The sequence below is a fragment of the Rutidosis leptorrhynchoides genome, chromosome 10, assembly GCF_046630445.1.
Source record: "Rutidosis leptorrhynchoides isolate AG116_Rl617_1_P2 chromosome 10, CSIRO_AGI_Rlap_v1, whole genome shotgun sequence".
NCBI classification, from domain to species: Eukaryota; Viridiplantae; Streptophyta; class Magnoliopsida; order Asterales; family Asteraceae; genus Rutidosis; species Rutidosis leptorrhynchoides.
Genome location: NC_092342.1, coordinates 231,660,122 through 231,675,182, shown reverse-complemented (window position 1 = coordinate 231,675,182; position 15,061 = coordinate 231,660,122). Strand labels below are relative to the sequence as shown.

General features: G+C 33.2%; 1 non-coding gene across 1 annotated transcript; it reads right to left on the bottom strand.

Moving 5' to 3' along the window:
- Positions 1–3,606: 3,606 nt before the first annotated feature.
- On the bottom strand, positions 3,607–3,713 carry LOC139874032 (small nucleolar RNA R71). The gene has a single exon (XR_011767736.1). It is a non-coding gene; the product is annotated as a small nucleolar RNA R71 (small nucleolar RNA).
- Positions 3,714–15,061: the final 11,348 nt, after the last annotated feature.

Genomic DNA, 15,061 nt, shown 5'->3' with positions numbered 1-15,061 from the left:
TTTTCATCACCCCAAGTAGTTATACTTCAGGCGGGCAAGGACAAAAACCATCTCTTAGCTTTATCTTTTAATGAATAAGGAAAAAGATGAAGATGTACCTCTTCATCAGTGAGGCCATTTACCTGGTTTGTAGCAAAAATATCGTTGAACATGGATGATGTGCTCATATGATTCTTCATTAGCCATACCTCAGTAGGTAGGCAAAATAGCAATTAATTGAGGTCGAACCTCAAATCACCGGTTATTTCCGTTTGGTGCAGCTGGATACACAATTGGTGAATGGTCTTCATACTCACCCGGTTGGTAGTATGAATCCACTCCACGAGTATCTCTTTCTGCCATTGAATCGGTTGAATTGTCTGTTTCGTAAGATTCTTCACTTGGCTCCTGTGAACCTTGTGGTGTCTTTTCAATAAGATCTTGTGTCTCAACGACTGGTGGTGTTTAAGCCACGTTTGAACTTGTAGAAGCTTTGGTGACTTTTGTAACCTTTCGATATTTCTCAATCTCTGGGTCGTAAATCAAAGGAGAATTTCTTTTTGTCTTACGAGTACACATATACTAACTGCAAAACACAAACAAGAACACCCGCGTAAGACAAATGAGATAACAAAGAAAAGAAAATATTTTTGAGTTATTGTAAGAAATGTTTTACGGGTTTTAAAGTCGGAACTCTGTCCGTGTAACGCTACGCGATTATTCACCACTGTAAGCTATGTTCTTCCTTTTTAAATTAATGTCTCGTAACTAAGTTATTATTATGCTTATTTGAGCCGAAGTAATCATGATGTTGGACTAAATATTAAAGATTGGGTTATTGGATTTTGTACCATAATTAGGGTATGGACAAAAGACCGACACTTGTGAACATTGGACCATGGACCATTAATAGATGGGGGGTATTGTCTAATGGAATGACAACTCTTTGGAGTCTGTTGAACCTATATTCAAATTAGTTAATCTAATAATTATTAAATGATTATGCATGTCCTATTTAGTGACGTTTATACGACATCTTTTACAATCATTTAATTAATCAATTGGGTTGGGTAATTTATTATTCATTCTGGCCAAGTGGGTAAATTAATAATGATGGACTAATTAAAACAAGGGTGGATTACATACAAGGGTAATTGGTGTAATTGTTAACAAAGTATTAAGACCTTGGATTACATACAGTCGATAACCTGGTATAATTATTAACAAAGTATTAAGACCTTGTTACAGTTCGAATCCCCAATTAGTTGGAATATTTGACTTCGGGTATAAGGTTAATTTGACGATCATTTTATAATTATGACCGATGAACTATTATGGGCAAAAACCAGATAGGTATCAAATAAATCCAGGACAAAGGACAATTAACCCAGCATAATAAATTAAAATCAAAACGTCAAACATCATGATTACGGAAGTTTAAATAAGCATAATTCTTTTATTGTATTTCTCATCATACTTTCATTTACTCGCAATTTTATTTATTGTCATTTTAATATTGTTATTTATTTTACGCACTTTAATTATCGTCATTTATCTGTACGCTTAAAATATAAAATTGACAAACCGGTCATTAAACGGTAAATCCCCCCAAAGTTACCTATAATTACTATATCTAGTTTAACTACTTAATTAACTAATTTGACCTAGTAAGACACCCAATAATAGTGTCCACGGATCAACCTCCCGGACTTTACCTTAGCTATATTATTACACGATAGGTATACTTGCCTTTTGTGTTTTAGTTTAATTTAATTGATTTCCTGTAGTAAATAAATATAAAACTGATAGCCGTTTCATACACACCCTCTAGAACACATCAAGTTTTTGGCGCCGCTGCCGGGGACACTTTTTGTGTCTTCACGGGGTATTTAAGTTTTTTTAGTTTTTTATTGATTAAAGATATATTAATTTAAATATAATAATTTAATAAATATAATAATATAATAATATTGAAATAAAATATAATAATATAATAATCTTGAAATAAAATATAATAATATAATAATAATTTTGAATCAAATTTGAATCGTAAAGTTTTAAAAAGTCGTATTTATTAAATACTTCAGGGGTATATTATGTAACTTATAATTAATAATTTCTATGATATCGCTTTCATGTGAATAGTAAATTAATTAATTTCGTTTCATTTAGTATTCATGAATAGTAAATGAGTTAAAAAAAATAAAAAATTTAAAATCCTTAAAAAAAATATAAAAATAAATTTTTTGTTAAAATATATATATATATATATATATATATATATATATATATATATATATATATATATATATATATATTTTTAAGATTTTGTCTATAAAATTAAAAAAATATATATATTTATTTTAAGTTTTATTACCTTTAGATTTTTAGACTTTAGTTACAACTTTTAATATTAAGTTTAGTTTTACCATAGTTATTTTTATACTTTTAGATTTTTAGGCTTTGCCGTAAAATCCCTTAAGTGCTTTTTCTTTAGACTAAGATTTAGGTGGCTTAAAATTTTGCGACGCCGTGTTAAAATTTTAGTATCATTTTAAGTAATTGCCGTTTTTCGTTTAAAATCTCTTTTAAGTTTCGACGCGCTACTTTCTTATTTTTATTTTTCGACCTTTTATTTTTCGACGTTTTTCGACGCAATCTTTTTCTTTCTTATTTCTCGACGCTCTAGTTTTTAGGACATAGAATTATCTCTTTCTTCTCTAAAATTTCAAACGAAAAATTATTTTAAGTGGTTGAATTGATAGACATCCTAATTTTCTGCTTCGTAGTAATAGTTAAATTTGTTAGTGGCTGAGTTGTGAGTTTCCGATTTAAAGGGTTCTGGCTCCCAGCTGCATCTATTGGCTATTCGAAACGTGGGCAAAAGCAGAAAAGTCTATTAATTTGATAACTTATATAATTTTTATCTTTTATAACTAAAAGGATATTCAGTGAATGCACCGAGCAAAACGTTCACCACCTTTCATACGTTCACCACCTGTAACTCGATCAAGACATCTATCCAATATTGTCGCCGTTGATTTTTCTTTAGAATTGTCATCTAGTCGACCAAGTACTCCAACTCAAATTTTCGATAATCCATTTTTTGAACCCAATCTCACAACTGAGAATCCGGAGGATATTCAAGGACAATTCCAAGATCCTGAACCACTAATCATTCCTCCTGAACCACAAATAGTTAAATCAGAATCTTCTAGTGATTCGGATTCAACAAATTCAATTATGGAAGTAACGAAACCTTAAAGTATGGAAGACCGAATGAGAGCCACACGCACGGGCCAAGGTCACGCCATTATTAAGCCAGACATTAATGCGCCAGATTATGAAATCAAAGGACAAATTCTACACATGGTAACTAATCAGTGCCAATATAGTGGTACGCCGAAGGAAGATCCAAACGAACATCTTCGAACTTTTAATAGGATCTGTACTCTATTTAAAATCAGAGAAGTTGAGGATGAACAGATCTATCTCATGTTATTTCCCTGGACTTTAAAGGGAGAAGCTAAAGATTGGTTAGAATCGTTACCTGAAGGGGCGATTGATACATGGGATGTTTTAGTTGAAAAATTTCTTAAGCAATTCTTTCATGCATCTAAAGCTATGAGACTTCAAGGAGAAATTGTTACGTTCGTGCAAAAGCCAAATGAAACGTTATATGAGGCATGGACAAGATTTGGAAGGATGTTGAGAGGATGTCCTCAACACGGTTTAGATACTTTTCAAATAGTGCAAATTTTCTATAAAGGCATCGACATCGCCACACGAAAAGACATCGACACAGCAGCTGGTGGTTCCATTATGAAGAAAACCGCAACCGAAGCTCACAAGATCATTAATAACACAGCATCCCACTCTCATGAGTGGCATCAGGAAAAAGATATTTTTCATTCATCTAAAGCGGCTAGAGCCGATTCTAGCCATAACTTTGATTTTGTTTCCGCAAAAATAGATGCTTTCGAGAGATGAATGGAAAAGATGACTAAAGATATTCACGCAATACGAATCAGTTGTGAGCAATGCGGTGGACCACACTTAACGAAAGATTGTAATGTTGAGCAAACGATGGAACAACGAGAGAATGTTTCCTACATGAACCAAAGGCCGGGAAATAATTATCAAAATAATTATCAACCGCTAAGGCCAAACTTCAATCGAAATCAAACCATTCTTTACAATCCAAATGGACCCAATAATAACTCAAACAACTAACAAGGTCCGAATAACCAACCAACTCAAAACAACACTTTCAATCAACAAAGACCTGGCTTGTATAAACCACCACAACAATTCGAAGAGAAAAAGTCAAATCTGGAAGAAGTGGTATTTAAGCTAGTTGAATCTCAAACACAATTTATTGAAACTCAAACCCAAACGAATGAGAGGTTTGATCAGTCATTTAGAACTCAACAAGCTTCCATTTTGAATCTAGAAAAATAAGTAGGTACTCTTGTTAGATTGATGAGTGAAAGGGAACAAGGAAAGCTACCGAGTAATAATGAAGTAAATCCTCGGAATGAAAATGTTAACATGGTATCAACAAATTCTGAAAAACCAACACCAGAAGATGGGAAAGTTTTAGATGTGAGTAACAATGAAGAAGTTATAACACCACCACCACCTGAGTATGTAAAGCCAGTGGTGGCACCATACAAAACACCCATCCCGTTTCCAAGAAAAGGAGTTAAGTATGAGCAAGTGATAGGTAATAAAGTTTACCTTTGGAAAAAAGAAGAAGAAGAAGAATAAGAAAGTGCAAGAAACAAAAACCGTAGAAGTAAACCCGGTGAAGACAGTTCCACCAAAACCTCCACCTAGGGTAGGTGATCCGGGTGAATTTATTGTTCCTTGTCTACTAAGTGACTGTGTCATGTATGATGTACTAGCAGATTTAGGTGCAAGTGTGAGTGTTATGCCTCTTTCATTATATAAGAGATTAGGAGTAGGTGAGTTAAGTGCAACGGATATGAGTGTTCAACTCCTTGATCAAACCATTAAGCACCCACTTGGAATTGCTGACAACCTACCCGTTCAAGTAGGTAATTTAACCTTTCTAGTCGAATTCTTTGTCATTGACATAGAAGAGGACCCAAACATTCCTCTAATTTTAGGTCGACCATTCTTAGCGTCCACCGGGGCGTTATTTGATGTAAGAAAGGGTAGGATTACACTTAGTAATGATGAGAAATCGATCACCTTTATGATTCAAAAGTCTAAATCTCCACCAATCAAAACCCTTGAACCAGCAAAAATGATTGGTAAGAACCATGTTGTTTTACCAACTCCAATGGTAGTGCTCAACAATAATAAAACGCCTAAGTGTGGGGAAAATGAAGTAACACCTAATGATGACCTGATAACAAAGAACCCCGTTGTTGATACAAAATTAAATGATCTCATTATTAATAGTTCAACGAAGAAACTTATTAAACGAATTCACGATGCTAGAACCAAGGGGAACTTTAAGTTATGTAACCGGTTAGTATCCAATCTGTCACCTAAAGAAAAGGCAAAATTAGTTGAATTTGTGGACATTACACAAGAATTCGACCAATGGCTTAAAGCAAAAGTCACAGATATGCAAGTTGATTATGGTCCAAGAAAAATTGACGATGAAGTTAATCATAATTTTGACACCACAGCTACCTAAGTGTGAGGAGATTCAAAATGTTCTAAAAAGAAAATGTTGTCTAGAGTTAGTTGTTCTGTTCTTGTGTAGTTCCGAGAATGGAATCCGATTGGTCTTTTCCACTAGCAGACACTAAAGAACTAGTTTTCTCCCCCCATTCTGAATTTTTTTTTTTTGTAGGTTTTATATGAAATTAATATGCTTTTTAAATTTAAGTTTTGTGTGATTTTAAAAACAAAAATTTACTTTATTTAATTAAGTTTAAAAAAATGATTTCTAAAATTCGTCGTGAGTTAAACACTAGGTCATTGAACCAAAATTGCTTTACCCGAGGGCGGGATGACAAATTTTGTTATCATTATTTTTAATTTTATTGATTTAAAGTATGCCAAAAAAAATATTAGATTTTATAAATTTTGAAAGTGGGGTAATATACCAAACTTCAAAAATATGTATATATGTTTGTAGTTTATCTTATGTACAAAACAGGGTAAAACAACGCACTTTCAAAGACTGTCATTAAGTTCAGCAAAAGCTACTAATTTTGATGACAAGACGCAAAATATCAAATGTGAAATAACAACAATATGTTTGCAAACTCGGTAATTTTAATCATTTTTCTACACTAATCACCCTCATGAATTTAAATTTTTACTGATTTCTTGCAAATGAGGGCATTGCAAGATCTCAAGTGTGGGGAAGGGTTATAAATTCTCTCAGGTTTACACTTGGTTTAATTGCCAAATTTTGTGAAAATTTGAAAAATTTTCAACTAAATGAATTCAAAATTCATGTTTATACATATTTATGAACGATAAAACTAGGTGATACTACCAAAATTATTGTTACCTTGGAAAGGACATAAATTGAGAAACAAACCAAAACGCTTGAATTCATTTAAAATGGAATAGTGGGGAATAAAAGGCAAAGAAAGAAATAAATAAAAGCTGAGTGTGGGAAGAATTCACCAAGTTCTTTAAAACATATATCACATATCTGTACAAGCTTATTGCAGGTACTTTTGTTTTGGACAAAACTAATCAGTTTTACCCGATTTACTGTAATATATTCGAAAGAAAGATGGATCTACACGATGAATCAATTCCATCATTAAAAGGAAGTAAAGTCTTCCGAAAAAGACACGCGCTTCTTGATTTAGGTCAAGAAGTTGTCGTCCAGACCAGTTGTAGGTTGACGAAAAATCTAGAAAAGTCATCTCTAAAATCAGCAGGAAATCCACGGACCTCAGCATCAAACACGGTCGCCAAGTGGTCAGACTTATCCTAACCATGAGAGGATCTATCTCGTAAAATGGGGAGGGCGCCGTGCAAATTAGCTTGATAAGACTAATGAATCAGACCCTCAGTAAGGATAATCTCCTTAAAGATTAAAAATCAGCTTTTAAGCCTGATATTACTCAATCCTTGAGATTGACTTTAAAGATTGAGAATTACAAACTCATGAAATTTGATGATATCTAAACTCGAACTTGAACGAGAAAATATTTTGATCAAATTACAAACCGATTTGTTTTCTGAAAACCTATTTTCAATGCGTTCATTACCATTGAACGTAAAATCCTAGAAATTCACCTGGAATTTATTTGGTCACCTGAACCAAATCGGGTGTCAACCGTAAGAACGGTGGTTGCATAGCATCGTCAAAGACAGGACCTTGTGCCAGACCAGAAAAATTATAGGATGATCTTTACTATTGCTCCTACAAAGGATAGTAATTGCATCCGACACATTTTAGACCATGAACAAATGCATGTCATTAGACATTGCCTTAACAGTTTCTTGTTCATCGCTTTCCTTTACAACCGGACGGTAGTTTACTGAAAGGTAATATACGGGACAAGTAAACTGGACGTGTTGCTTTCCTAATACAAGGTTAGCAAGTGGGTGACACAAAACCGTAAAGTTTTGAGCTAAAATTTGAAAATCCGAAACCCACAAAAACATTTTGCAACACCGGTGAAGGGTTATTCCGGAAAACTTATCTAGGATAAAAACTAGATTGAATTTTCAAAAGATCAAATGTTTTCATAAAGATCCAATTTCCTAACGGATCTAAATTTTTATAGTCATGTGAGACTGTAAACCACATCGTTACTATCATTGTTCATAACTGGCGTATTGAAATCACTGATGTACAAAGTGTGAAGAATAAAGAAGTGATTCAAGTATGTTTTTATTTCAAGACTATATTGCTTGAGGACAAGCAACGCTCAAGTGTGGGAATATTGATAATGCTAAAAACGAACACATATTTCATAGCATTATCCCTCAAGAAAGACAAGATTTTAGTTGCAATTGTTCTAATTTCAAGTAATTATCGTTTAAATAATAAAAGGTGAAGACAAAAGGCAGATTCGACGATTTGAAGACGCAAACGACCAAAAAGCTCAAATGTACAAGATACAATCCAAGTGGTTCAATATATTGATGAAAAACGTCTAAAAATTACAAACGTACAAGCCGCAAAAAGCAAAGTACAAGATATTAAATTATACAAAAAGGCGTTCGAAAATCCGGAACCAAGACATGAACCAACTTTCAACGCTCGACGCAACGGAGCTGAAAGTACAAGTCAACTATGCACAAGAATATAATATAATATTTAAATAATTCATAATAAGAATAATAATAAATAATAAAAAGTTGTTAATTGAGCATAGTTAAGGGGTCATAAGTGAAAATTTCAAATCAACATTTGCCTATAAACGAGACTACGGAGAATGAAGAAAGACACGCCTTTTTCCAATCTTCTTTCTCTATATATGTAATTTATATATATTTATAATTATAATTTTAATTTAAGTTTTATAATAACTGAGTTATTGTAAGAAATGTTTTACGGGTTTTAAAGGCGGAACTCTGTCCGTGTAACGCTACGCTATTATTCACCACTGTAAGCTATGTTCTTCCTTTTTAAATTAATGTCTCGTAACTAAGTTATTATTATGCTTATTTGAGCCGAAGTAATCATGATCTTGGACTAAATATTAAAGATTGGGTTATTGGATTTTGTACCATAATTAGGGTATGGATAAAAGACTGACACTTATGGACATTGGACCATGGACCATTAATAGATGGGGGGTATTATCTAATCGAATGACAACTCTTTGGAGTCTGTCGAACCTATCTTCAAATTAGTTAATCTAATAATTATTAAATGATTATGCATGTCCTATTTAGTGACATTTATACGACATCTTTTACAATCATTTAATTAATCAATTGGGTTGGGTAATTTATTATTCATTCTGGCCAAGTGGGAAAATTAATAATCATGGACTAATTAAAACAAGGGTGGATTACATACAAGGGTAATTGGTGTAATTGTTAACAAAGTATTAAGACCTTGGATTACACACAGTCGATAACCTGGTGTAATTATTAACAAAGTATTAAGACCTTGTTACAGTTCGAATCCCCAATTAGTTGGAATATTTAACTTCGGGTATAAGGTTAATTTGACGATCATTTTATAATTATGACCGATGAACTATTATGGCAAAAACCAGATAGGTATCAAATAAATCCAGGACAAAGGACAATTAACCCAGCATAATAAATTAAAATCAAAACGTCAAACATCATGATTGCGGAAGTTTAAATAAGCATAATTCTTTTATTGTATTTCTCATCGTACTTTCATTTACTCGCAATTTTATTTATTGTCATTTTAATATTGTTATTTATTTTACGCACTTTAATTATCGTCATTTATCTGTACGCTTAAAATATAAAATCGACAAACCGGTCATTAAACGGTAAATCCCCCCAAAGTTACCTATAATTATTATATCTAGTTTAACTACTAAATTAACTAATTTGACCTAGTAAGACACCAATAATAGTGTCCACGGATCGACCTCCCGGACTTTACCTTAGCTATATTATTACACGATAGGTATAGTTGCCTTTTGTGTTTTAGTTTAATTTAGGTGATTTCCTGTAGTAAATAAATATAAAACTGATAGCCGTTTCATACACACCCTCTATAACACATCAATATGAACGGGTCTTTTCAGTTGGTATCAGAGCTGGTTTAAGCTGTTTAATCGGCTTAATCGTAGAGGGGGTTCTCACAGTGTTACCTGTGATAAAGCATTAGCTCTTACTCCTAGCGGTCCGATTATGGTTGGCTTTGCGGAGAGGCAGGGCTGTAAATTCAGTGTCTGAGGTACACCTAGCGGTCACCAGGCGGCTAGCTGGGAAGGCACTGAGTGGGATGCGTCCCTAATGTTAAAGTTGGTATCAGAGCGGTGGTCTTAGCGAACCAGGTCTTGCATTAGTGTGTCTAACTGATAGTTGTTTAGATGCATTAGTGAGTCTGGACTTCGACCATGTCTGCATGTCAAAAGTTTTGCTTATCATTTCGTGTCGAAAAGTACCTGCTTATCATCCTTAGGAAATTACCTGCTTATTATTCTTAGTCTAGACACATCTTACTGTATTGACTGCATGATTAGTGTATAGACAAAACTCATATCTTAGCGTATCTGTTACTGTAAAACTTTGCCTGACATATTCCGTAAATTCCTCCGTAATCTACGAAATCTTTTGTTATATATACGGATATTCTATGTAATTAGAATATCATCCGATATAAGAGAATCATTTCATATCGAAAATCTTTTATCTAACCGTGTAAGATGAATTCTACAATCAGTTCAAGTTCCTCGTATTCCGACAGCTATTCCGATATGGATTTCCACTCGAACTCCAAAGGCAGTATAACCGGAATGGATCAATCAATCAGCCATCATCAATTCTGGATGAATTGGGGTTGAGTTCGTAGTCGACTTAATCAATGGAGATGAGAAGAAGGCGATCCCTTCCATCAACCAAATTGCTCTCTTGGCGAAGAACCTGGAGCATTTACCAACGAACCAATCCGAAACACCATTTTCACTCTCACTCCCAGAATATCTCGCAACGATTACATAATAACTTCAATTCTAAACCTTATTCATCCGTTTGTCCCAACCGACAATCATTCCGGTGTGATAGAAGAAGTCAACGAACTTCACGCTCGAGTGATCAATTTGGAGAATATGGTGCAAAACTTACCAACTTCAGCAACATCACCGACACCAACAGTACCACCAATAACCCAATTTTCAACATCACATGCCTCAACCTCTTATTCTGTACCTAGAGTATAATCATCATTCTATGTATCCTTCTATCTACTTTATCATCGTTCTACACATCGTTCTACATCGATTATCTTCGCTCGACATGGAGATTATGCAGTTTCTAAAGTTTTAGAGATTATGTAATCTAGTTCTAACGGTAATTCAAATGAGTTTAATATTATATTAACTCATTAAATCCATGATTACATCTGAAGAAAATATATATGTAAGTATATTTTCATAAAGATCGTAATTAAAAATTCTTCTGTACAAATTATTAATGATGAGAATATTTTAACAGGTAGGTAATACCCTAGAAATGTTTAGACTTCACATAAATATATTACACTGTACATTCTTCAATTTCGATTCAACAGTCATTTACTATCCTACTTACATCCACAGATATACGAATCCGTTCACCACTGAATAATCATTTTTATTCGATTTGATATTTGGATTTTGACTTATCAGAATCCAACAAGTGGCATAATGAAGAAAACATTGGACAATTAAAATGAATTAAAATATCGATTATAACATATGAAACTAAACAATTCTTCAAGTCTGCCACTTGATTTCGTCTTAAACCTCGTTTGTATCTTAACAATTACAATCTACGTTCAAACCTTTCATAATTCTTAAAAAAACCTCAATCGAGAGGATGAATCAACCGAACTTCATTTACGGAAGAAAAGATTGATGCATATAATTATGCACCTGGAAACCCTCGGAACCTGAGTAAATGTTTAACACGTATATGTGCTAGCTCCATTGGCATTGTTATTATCAAAAATAACTTTGCAATCCCTTTTCAAATTAGCCAATTTTGTCACAGCTCCAGCAAGTCAACTTCGACTTTTCATTCGAAACAACCTTATTATAACCTTGATATATATTCGTGCTCTTTTAGTGTTATCAGAAAACCTTTTATATCCCACCACATCACCGGCAGACGTACCAGCAACCTCGTTGCTCCTTGGCTTAAATCTTTCCGACAAATCACTATATTTATCTATTGAAGTCGTATCATGAACTCATCCGCACCTTGTAACGAGAATTGCCATACCAATGACCAGAAATCAGCGTTTAATCATCTAAAAACATAATTCTCTTGAAAACATCTTGGATTGATAACCGATGATTCATATATGGTAGCATTAAATGCAGAGGAAACAGCAAAATAGTAGATGGTCTAAATGGCCAAAAGTTTGATGATAAAGAATGAAGTGTGAGGAACGCTCGATAGGAAATTTAGTACTGAAAAACGCATCGAGCAAACCATGAAGGAGAACAAGGACAAATACAAGGACCAAACCCTATATTCAAAGAATCCAGGTAATTCTGGATCTGATGAAATCTTTAGAGAATATCTTGCTTCGAAGTCATGTTAAAATCTTGCGAAAAATTTTTCTTTATCAACCTTCGAACTTTGAAATTCCAAAATCTCATCATAAATATCTTCGATATTTCTGAGGATATTTTCATAAATATTCTTGTTCGAAATTATCTACCTCTTCGTGCTTTCTGTATTCCATTATATTGGAAACTTATGTATAAACCTAAGTATAAGTTATGAATGTATTCTGGAGAAGTGTTAAGAATTGAAGCATGAGTTAGTATATATATAATGACACTTGGCCAACGTGATAATATTACAGTAAGTCATGCTGAAGTTCTAATGAAACATGATGATTGATGTGTGCAGCGGCGTATACGAAATAGTTATATTTTTACTACTAAATACGATATAATTTACACAAGTTTTTTATTTTATTTATATAGATGGGATATACCTAAACCTTGCTACAACACTTATAGGCAGTGTACCTAATCGTAGAGTAGTGTAGTTTTTAGTAAGTCCGGTTCGTTCCACAGGGAGCTAGCTGAGTTTAACGCTATATTTTTAAAACTATATTTGTAATATTATTATTATTATAAAGGGAGGGGGGTTTACCGTTTAATGACCGGTTTGTCGATTTTAAATGAAGCGTAAAGATAAATGACGATAATATAAATGACAGAATTTAAATTGCGATAAAGTAAATTGCAGTAATTAAAATGACAGTAAATAAAGGTACGATGAAATATGAAATAAAAATATTATGCTTATTTAAACTTCCGTAATCATGATGTTCGACGTGTTGATTTTAATTTATTACCCGGGTTAATTGTCCTTTGTTCTGGTTTATTTGATACCTATCTAGTTTTTGTCCATAATAGTCTATCGATCATAATTATAAAATGCTCGTCAAATTAACCTTATTCCCGAAGTCAAATATTCCAACTAATTAGGGATTCGAACTGTAACAAGGTTTTAATACTTTGTTTAATGATTACACCAGGTTATCGACTGCGTATAATCCAAGATTTTATTACTTTGTTAACAATTACACCAATTATCCTCGTATGTAATCCACCCCTATTTTAATGAGGTATGAATATTAATTTACCCACTTGATTAGAATGAATAATCAATTACCCAACCCAAATAATTAATTAAATGATCGTAAAAGATGTCGTATAAACGTCACTAAATAGAACATACATAATCATTTTAATAATTATTAGATTAACTAATTTGAAGATAAGTTCGATAGATTCTAATGAGTTGTCATTCGATTAGACAATACCCCCTATCTATTAATAGTCAATAGTCCAATGTCCACAAGTGTCGGTCTTTTGTCCAAACCTTAATTATGGTACAAAATCTAATAACCCCGTCTTAATATTTAGTCTAACATCATGATTACTTTGGCTCAAATAAGCATAATAATAACTTAGTTACGAGACTTTAATTTAAAAAGGAAGAACATAGCTTACAGTGGTGATTAATCGCGTAGCGTTACACGGACAGAGTTTCGACTTACAAACTTACAACATTTGCTACCATAACCTTATTATTATTAATTTAAATTAAAATTATAATTAAAATATAAATATAAATATAAATTGAGAGATAAGAGAAAGAAAATAGAAAAAGATATATTAAAACTCGCAGAAAACTGGTGAATTTATAGGATGTGGCCTGCTACAGTAACTCATGCAATCGCATGAGATTTTAGTGCAAATATCATGCACTCGCATGGGCTTATGCACTCGCATGGGTTTTATGCCTATTTTCCATGCGATCACATGGCCATCAGATCCAGCTCACATATTTTTTGTTTGCTAGTTTGTCGACGTTATTTAATATAATATATAATATATAAATAATTTATATAATTATTTAAATATTATATTATATTCTTGTGCATAGTTGACTTGTAATTTTAGCTCCGTTTCGTCGCGCGTTGATAGTTGGCTCAGGTCCCGGTTCCGGTTTTTCGAACGTCCTTTCGTATAATTTAATATCCTGTACTTTGCATTTTGCGACTCGTACTCTTGTAATTTTGAGACGTTTCTCATCAATAAATTGAACCACTTGAATTATATCTTGTACATTTGAGCTTTGGTCATTTGCTTCTTCAAATCATCGTTTTCTTCTTTTGTCTTCGCACTTATTTATTTAAACGAATATTACATAAAAAATAGAACAATTGCAACTAAAAGCTTTACATATTGGAAGGATATTGATACTAATAATATGTTCCTTTTTAGCATTATCAAATATCCTCACACTTGAACGTTGCTTATCCTCAAGCAATACAGAATTTGAAATTAAATCACACTTCACTCGAATCACATTTTTATTTTCACACTTTATACATCAGTGATTTTGATACAGCGGTATAAACAATGATAGTAACGATGTGGTTTACAGTCCCACATGACTATTAAAAATTTAGATCCTTTAAGGAAATTGGATCTTTATGAAAACATTTGATCTTCTGAAAATTTATTCTAGCTTTTACCCTAGATAAGTTTTCCGGAATAACCCTTCACCGGTGTTTGCAAAATATTTTTGTGGGTTTTGTGGGTTTCAGATTTTAAAATTATAGCTCAAAACTTGCGGTTTTGTGTCACCCACTTGCTAACCTTGTATTAGGAAAGCACACGTCCAGTATACTTGCTCCGTATATTACCTTTCGGTAAACTACCGTCCGGTTATAAAGGAAAGCGTTGAACAAGCAACTGTTAAGGTAATGTCTAATGACATGCAGATGTTCATGGTCTAAAACGTGTCGGATGCAATTACTATCCTTTGTAGGAGCAATAGTAAAGATCACCCTATAGTTTTTCGGACTGGCACAAGGTCCTGTCTTCGACCATGCTATGCAACCACCGTTCTTACGGTTGACACCCGAATTGGTTCAGGTGACCTAATGAATTCCAGGTGA